The following is an 8,495-nucleotide window of genomic DNA, read 5'->3' as shown; positions in this document are numbered from 1 at the left end:
TTTATCCTTTACCAATTTGATCAGAATACAACTCTTGAAAATCTTTTCATTTCTATAACTTATGAGTTTAATGTCATTTTAATGGATGAGACTTTTCATGTTCCATAACTTGAGGACAAGTTATGGAAGTCATTAAAAAATATTTAGATCAATTTTAACAAATAAAATTATCATATAATCTAGGATTGATCTAATTTAACTCATAAGGCAAGATAATTCATATCAACAATTTACAAGTAATTTTGTTTATCATATATACCAATAATTATCTTAAAATTTTGACAATTATCTTTTGATTGGATGATTATAATCACTACCATATAAAAAAACAGATTTTAGGATGCAAAACAGTTTGTGGTAGTGATCCCAATCCAATTCCGACCAAAAATCCTAAAAATCTGCCAACAGACTGTCCGACTCGTCGAGCCAGTTTATGGACTCATCGACTTCATGAGTGGAATTGACGAGTCCATGCTGACAGAATGCAGATTTTTCATTTTTCCAGCTTTGAACAATTCACCAAGCAACAATATAACAGAAAACTACCCATGGCTCTGATACCACTGTTGGATTTTTATGTACTACAACATCCTATGGTGCACATACAATCCTAATAGATTTGGATCTAACATGCAACAAAATTTCCAAAGCTTGAAACCTACAACTAGCATACAATTTGACATATGAATCATAAAAGTAAGTTAGAAGATTACCTCTTTCTTGTAGCTTGTAGGAATTGGTCTTTCAAGAGCCTAGCACCTCAAGTGTGATGCCTCAAATAGAATTATAACAAACCAAGAACAAGAGGAGGACTTTGAGAGAGAGGTTTGGAGACACAAAATCGTTTATGGCTTCTAGGAATACATAGTACACGATTTTGGCTTTAGAGGAATAGATATATAGTGTAGAATTCCAAGAGTCATAAGCAAGCACTAATTCTTACACTTAGGCTTATGATCCATAACTTATATGGACCAATACTTCATGGACTTTTGACATAAGCTTAGCCCATTACAAATTTAACCATGGATCATTAGCCCAAACCATATGTCTCACTGATTTACATAATCAGTCCCCTTTAATTTAATTAGTCTCTTTTGATCACTAAATCAATTCCAAATTAATTATTGATCAATACTAATTAAATAATATGATTTCTCAACTAATATATTATACTTATAATATATTAACAAATCATCATAACCTCTTTCTCAAGTATCCATCCTATCAAATTGTTCCAGAGTGTTACAACCCAAATGGACCATGCTGTATCGGGTCAAATACATACCAATTATAGTTATGGGCTTAGACACATAATCCAACACATAAAGCTTGGAGATAGGTGTTACACTCCAACATTTAACATATTTTGTAATTCCTCATTTGCATATGGCATTGTCGTTAACAACAGTTCTTTTAGGACTGTTTAGAGAAACAACTTCCTTTCGTAAACTCTTTATGTTATGTTTTCATTGTATTCACGACCACCTCCGCATTCAAGATCATTACCTCCACCTTGTCCGTGGCCTTGACCATAATGGCTTCTTGTTTCTTTTAAGGTGTTTGACGAGTTTCCCATATTGGTTTTTCTTAGAATGTGATGCCTACTCAGAATGTATAAGTAACAAGGAAGGTTCATCTCATTATTTTCCATAACCCATAAGTTCCGCTTCATGGATTTTGAGACGATCCACAATCTCTTCCACCATGTTGTTTTTTAAATCTCCAAATTGTTCGATAGATGTCACAAGTTTTAATAAATTGTATTTGGACGGATCGAAGAATCTTCTTTACCACCATAATCTCCTCAATTTCATGCCTACAAATCGAATACAAGTCGATATGATATTTAATTTAATGAAAAATCATCCATCGATCCGCCATATTTTATTTAGATACTATCCAAGACACTTCTCAAGGTTTTTACTTTAGCGTCTATTACCCGATTGACTCCTATGTACATTGTTTTTATCGTTTTCATGCATCTTTTGTTGTGTCCTTCTCATATAACACTAGCGTACGTCCTCCATAACCGTTTGATATATAATTGCACAAGACATTTTCTCTTTCTGTACTAAGATCATATACAACTTTCTAGAATTTGTAAGTCCCCAATCTGCTTGTGTATCAATCAGATTCGTTTGATGCTGCGGAATCCCAATCAAACGGATGATGCCAGATCAAATGAAGAAGAAGGAGAAGAAGAAGATGATGAATCTTGTATGAATTGATTAGAATGAAGATTCAGATACAAGAGATTCACACACAAAAAACTTCTCTCTAGTTTCTCTCTCTAGAATATGCTCTCCTTCTCTAGCGTTACACTCCTACACACTTCTAGCCTTACACATGCACTCCTCACTATATATATATATATATATATATATATATATATATATATATATATATATATATATATATATATATATATATGAGACAGTTGGCCGTACACGGGTTCACGGCTGTGAACGGGTTTACGGCCGTAAACCCGTTTACGGCCGTACACACCAACCTGGCCGTGAACACAGCCTTAAACAAATACTATACTACAGAAAAATACAGTTTCCTAGAAAAGCAAAGTATAAACCAAATTTAGACCCAACAATCTCCCCCTTGGTTTATAGCTTTCTTTTCTAATTGAATCAACAAACTCCCCCTAAAAAGTAGCTCGCTTTTCTTGTCAATCTTCATTGGGAGCTTGGCTTCAACATTAATCTCCAAATTCTTCACCGCTTCAAGATGAACATGATGAATCTTCAATAACTGACTTCATCTTGAGTACTTGGGATTTTCTTTAGAATTTGGCATTGAACGCACGTTGGGTGAGGAGGCTTCTTGAAAAGATTCTTGAAAGATAACGCTTTCAGCTCGAGAATCTTCAGAGAGAACAATAGAGAAATCTAATCTTCTGGATCACTTCAGCAGGTTCATAGATAGCAACAGACTGATTGAGGAGGCTTCAATGCAATCTGTCACATAATCTTCAAGAACAACTTGACCTTGCTTCTGGGGTTGAAGGATTGAATGTTGAAAGAATAATCTTCATTTCTTGCTCCTTCGAATGAGAATTCTTCGATGCTCACGGATGAGGCCTTGGCTCAGAAATTTTTGATTCAGTCTCCATGAGTCTCATCTACATCTGAATTCACTTTTCAAGACAAAACAAAACTAAAAGAAAATTTAGCACACAATATTTTTGGATTTTTCATATTTTCTGAAAAAAATAAAATAGAAACAAAAATATTTTTGGATTTTTGATTTTCTAGAACAAGAAATAAAACAGAAATAACACTATTTTTGGATTTTTAATTTTCTGATTTTTGTTTGATTTTTGAAAATTTTTAATTCTCCCCCTAAATTTGTGGATAGAGGAAAACTATGAACAAGTTTAACAAAAATAAAAATATTTGGGATCAAAGTTGTCAAGCAATTCAATATCGTTTATCAGCACACGCCTGCATGTCTAGATCTGGTCAATCACCGGTATTGTGGTCCACTTAAACACAAAAGATGTTGACAATTTGAACAGATTATAGGTGACAAGTCATTGTGATATATATTCCTAAATGGACATTTAGCTGACAACGACCAAGGATATTGTTGTCCACTTATATTAAGCAGCAAGATCTACAGACAACCTATTAAATGGTTCAATTTTAGTTGCACTAGAACGTGTTCCCCACTTCTCGATATACCCCGGTAATGAATAACTTCCAAAGAACTCCTTACTTTAGGTGAGTAAACAATTATTAAGGAGGAAGTCAGATATAGAAGTGCATATGTTGTATCCCAGGTCGGATGTCTTCCAATCATACAGAGGGAACAACATATTGAAGGGTTTTGAGCATTCTAACACTCCTAAGGTGTACATGCAACCCTAAATACCTTGGATCTATGTTTTCTCTATTATACATGCAAAGATATCAATTTTCCAAGGTATTGTTCTAACTAGCATAATATATGGTACATGTAATATAAAATCTAGTAGAATTTCATACCTCTTGTTGTAGCTTGATTGCATGGAGCTCAAGAGCCTAGTGCCTCAAGTGTGACACCTCAAATGGTTCACACAACACCAAATACACTTAGAATAACTTGAGAGAAATGAGACACGTCATGAAATCGGCTAGCCCTCACCATTCCTTCATAGTCGCCGATTTTTGGGAAGAATAAGATGCTTATATAGTGTGTCACAATTAGGGTTACACCTGTGTAAACCCTCATTGTCATGGCCTTTCATTTCCATGATCCATGGGTACAAAAACACCATGGAGCATCCATGGAGCATCCTATGGGTTTTAGCCCAACTTGATAATCCATGGAGCATTAGCCCACTATACAAGTATGGATGATTTACACAATCAACCCATATATTTAATTAGGTGTAACCCTCATTGTCATGGCCTTTCATTTCCATGATCCATGGGTACAAAAACACCATGGAGCATCCATGGAGCATCCTATGGGTTTTAGCCCAACTTGATAATCCATGGAGCATTAGCCCACTATACAAGTATGGATGATTTACACAATCAACCCATATATTTAATTAGTCTCCATTTGATCACTTAATTAATTCCAAATTAATTCTTGATCAATACTAATTAAATAATCTTATTAATATATTAGAACTTAGAATATATTAATAAAGCTTAAGTGTTATTTCCCTCATTTTAGTCTATCCAAATGCATGATGCCATGCAACCCAAATGGACCATGCCAATCGGGTCAAGTACATACCAAATATAGTTATGGACTTAGACACTAATCCAACACATATGACTAACATAGATAGGGGTTTAGAGAGATAGTAGAGTGCATATGCTATGTCCCAGGTCGGATGTTTCGATCACGCAGAGGGAACAACATATGGCAAACAGATAGAAAGAATTTCATAGATATGGAAATGCATAGAGATAGAGTTGCATATGTTGCATTCCAGGTCGGATATGTTCCAATCACGCAAAGGAAGCAACATATGACTGGCAGATAGAAAGCAAGAAAATAATTTCCTATAGACCTACTTTATCAGAACCCCCCAGTTGCCCTATCAATACCGGAATTAAGGACATGAGTCCATACATCAAGGAAATGTTGAGCCACACTTCTAGATGCGTATTAATTTAGTGTATCTCGTGGGTTCCCGTGTTTATCTCACTGCTCAATCTACCCAAGCGTCGTACGGTCAGTCCAAATGAAACTATCTAAGTCTATATTTTCTAGTCCTTTCATGGTCAATCAATGTTTAGTCCTTTTGAATCCTTTGTGCCTACCAGCACATTGAATACAGAGTCTAGACAATTCGATTTTCGTGCGTTACATGGATTTCAGATTGCCTCTTAGCACTAGACTTTATATCACTTCCCAAAACAATACCTACCAAAGAAAAACTATAAGAAAGAAAATAATTGTCTTCAAAGCGAAACAGTGTAAGATAAACTCAGGAGTATCGAGAAAAAAACTCAAACCGTAAGTCACCTATTGAATTTGCATCCAGAAGGTCTGAGAACAGCACACATAATCTCAGAACAGATCCGAAAATTCTTCATGTCATTAAGCACTAACCCCATGAGTGATCCCTTCCTTTCTTCCTTTCCCGTAAAAGGACACATACTCTCAAACAAAGTTCTGAGTGTTGCACAGTAGAGAGATGCCTCCTATCATGTGCCTGGAACAACCACTATCAACAAACCGAAGTCTGATGACATGCCTCCATAGCTGCTCCAGCACAGAGCAGGATCAGTTGATATTTGGAACCCAATCCATTTTGAAACTGGGTTGACCTTTGTCATCCTTGCACGGTACTCTCTCCCATGACATATCCTGTTTATCAAAAACAGAAGATGAAGAAATATTAGAGTCATTGGGTGATGTGGGAGATTGAACCTTTGGTACCCATCTATAGTTGGGTTTAACCCATTTCTTTTTCGATCTGATGGGTGCCTCGGCACTTGATTTTAAACTTGAGTTCTGCTGTCGAGATGCCTTTGACCTAGCCGGTTTTGGTTTCGTTGGAGCATTTCTTGAAATTGGCTTCTGGGCCGGCATTCCCTTCTTGCCCTTGGGAGTTGATTTCTTGGCCTTGGGAGTCGAACTCTTGCCCTTCGTGGCATTCCATTCGCCATTGTCTGAACGTGACCTTGAGGGATTTCTTTTGGAAAATCTCCCTCTTGGTGAGTTCTGCCAGCCTTGTGCGTAGTAGGGAGTGTATGCACGATTTGAACAATTTCTGGCAATGTGTCCAGGTGTTCCACAGTGAAAACAAGTATTTTTCTTCACGTAGGAGTTGTTTCTTCCTGCCCCTGGTGGCATATCCATGCCTTGTATTTGGTTGTTCCCACGTGCACACTTGCAGCAGGTTGGCTGTTTCACTTGATTTGGTGGCCTTTATTTCTCAACAGCAGGTTGATCAGAAGCAACTGAGTTCGAAGCAACAGATTCAGAGTTCAAGGAGACATTGGTTTGTTCAATAGTTTTCTCCTTGTTCTCATCTTCCTTTACTTTCCCTGCACAAGAAATATAAGCATTAGTATCGTTCAGCTCAACACTTTCTGACACAACCACGACAGAATTATCAAAGATATCATCAAATATATCGAAAAAATTTAAGTCATCAGACTTTGACACAGAATCTGACACACTCTCTTCAGCTGCTTGCTTTGATTGACTTAAAGATTGATCTGCATGCGAAATAGAAACATTAGTATTTTCAACATTAATACTATCTCCTGACACAAATCCATATTTAAGATGTGGCTCTCTGTCCATTTCCTCTTTTGTCAAAGGGTTATACTGATAGGTGTGATTAAAAGGAGGAGGCACTTTATCATACCCTAAACCCTTTGACTGATTATTTTTAAATCTCAAATTATTTTCCATCATTGATGCAACTACTTCACTCGACACATCAAATTTTCTAAAATTAAAATCTGCATTTTCAAATTTGTTTTTCAATGTGTCAAGATCAGCAGTTAACTCAGCAAGTTGTTCAGTCACAAATCTATAATTGGCACACTTATTGCTATACTCTTCCTGAAGTTTTCGGATGTCCTTTGTTTTAGTCTCTAATTGTTCTTTTAGGGTTTCTGTCCTTTCTTAAGTTGATATCCTTCGTATTTTAGGTCCTTATTTTCCCTTTTTAGTAAATCTATTTGTTCACGTAGAAACTTAATCGTAGTTTCACAAGATAGAGTACATGAAACTTCATTTATCGGGACGCTTGAAGAACTCATTGTTTACCAAAAATTCCCTTTGACTAGAAACTCAAAAGTCAACCTTAAAAGATCAAATTTAAAAAAGTCAAACTTAAAATTCAAACTTGAAAAGTCAAACTTGAAAAGTCAAACTTCAAAGTCAAACCGAAAAGCTAAATTTGAAATTTTGAAAGTCAAACGAGAAAGTCAAAGTTTAAAGTGAAAGGTCAAACTTTAAAGTCAAAGTCAAAATTTGAGGTCAAAGGTCAATTTAGAAATTTAAAAATTAAAAGCTAAAATTTTTGGAAGAAAATAGAATTTAAAAATAAAAGAAATTTGAATTTTGGGCTAAAAGTGTCAATTTTGCAAAAATAGGTGCGAAAGGGAGTGCTTTTGAATTAAAATCGGAAGGTTTGTAGCATGTGACAAGTTGGTTCAACTGGTAAGGCGCTTGGTTGAGTTGGCAGGAGACCCGGGTTCGATCCCCGGCACCCCCGAAATCGATTCCCTTTTTTTTAATGGAAGCAGGCTGCGAGGACTTCTGCTGCTGAGATGCGAGGACGAGAATGAAGCGAAGCCGAGCCGTAAACGTCCGAAGCGAGGCTGGGAACCAATCCGAGGCGAGGACCACAAACCCCGACCGTACACGTGCGATGCTACTGCTGGCCGTGAACCTCGGACCGTACATGTGCGATGCTGCTGCTGGCCGTGAACCTCGGACCGTAAACTCCGAGGCCGTAAACTCCGGGCCGTAAACACTTCAGAAACCCTAGCTGCTGGCCGTACACGCCGCCACCCCCTCGCTGGTTACGACTAAAAACAACGTTTTTCACCCTTTTGCTCCAAAACTCGATCAAAAACTCGTTTTTATCAAAAACACGAAGAACAAACCCCCCCTTATTTTGCCAAGATCTATCCAAAAACGCAAGAATCCTTCAAAAATACGATCAAATAAGCTCCAGATCTGACAAAAAGGATTGATACAATCGAAGCTCTGATACCAATTGTAAGTCCCCAATCTGCTTGTGTATCAATCAGATCCGTTTGATGGTGCGGAATCCCAATCAAACGGATGATGCCAGATCAAATGAAGAAGAAGGAGAAGAAGAAGATGATGAATCTTGTATGAATTGATTAGAATGAAGATCCAGATACAAGAGATTCACACACACAAAACTTCTCTCTAGTTTCTCTCTCTAGAATATGCTCTCCTTCTCTAGCCTTACACTCCTAAACACTTCTAGCCTTACACATGCACTCCTCACTATATATATATATATATATATATATATATATATATAT

The sequence above is a fragment of the Lactuca virosa genome, chromosome 9, assembly GCF_052849685.1.
Source record: "Lactuca virosa cultivar CGN04683 chromosome 9, Lactuca_virosa_CGN04683_v6, whole genome shotgun sequence".
In the NCBI taxonomy this organism is placed as follows: Eukaryota; Viridiplantae; Streptophyta; class Magnoliopsida; order Asterales; family Asteraceae; genus Lactuca; species Lactuca virosa.
This window is presented reverse-complemented; position numbering follows the sequence as displayed.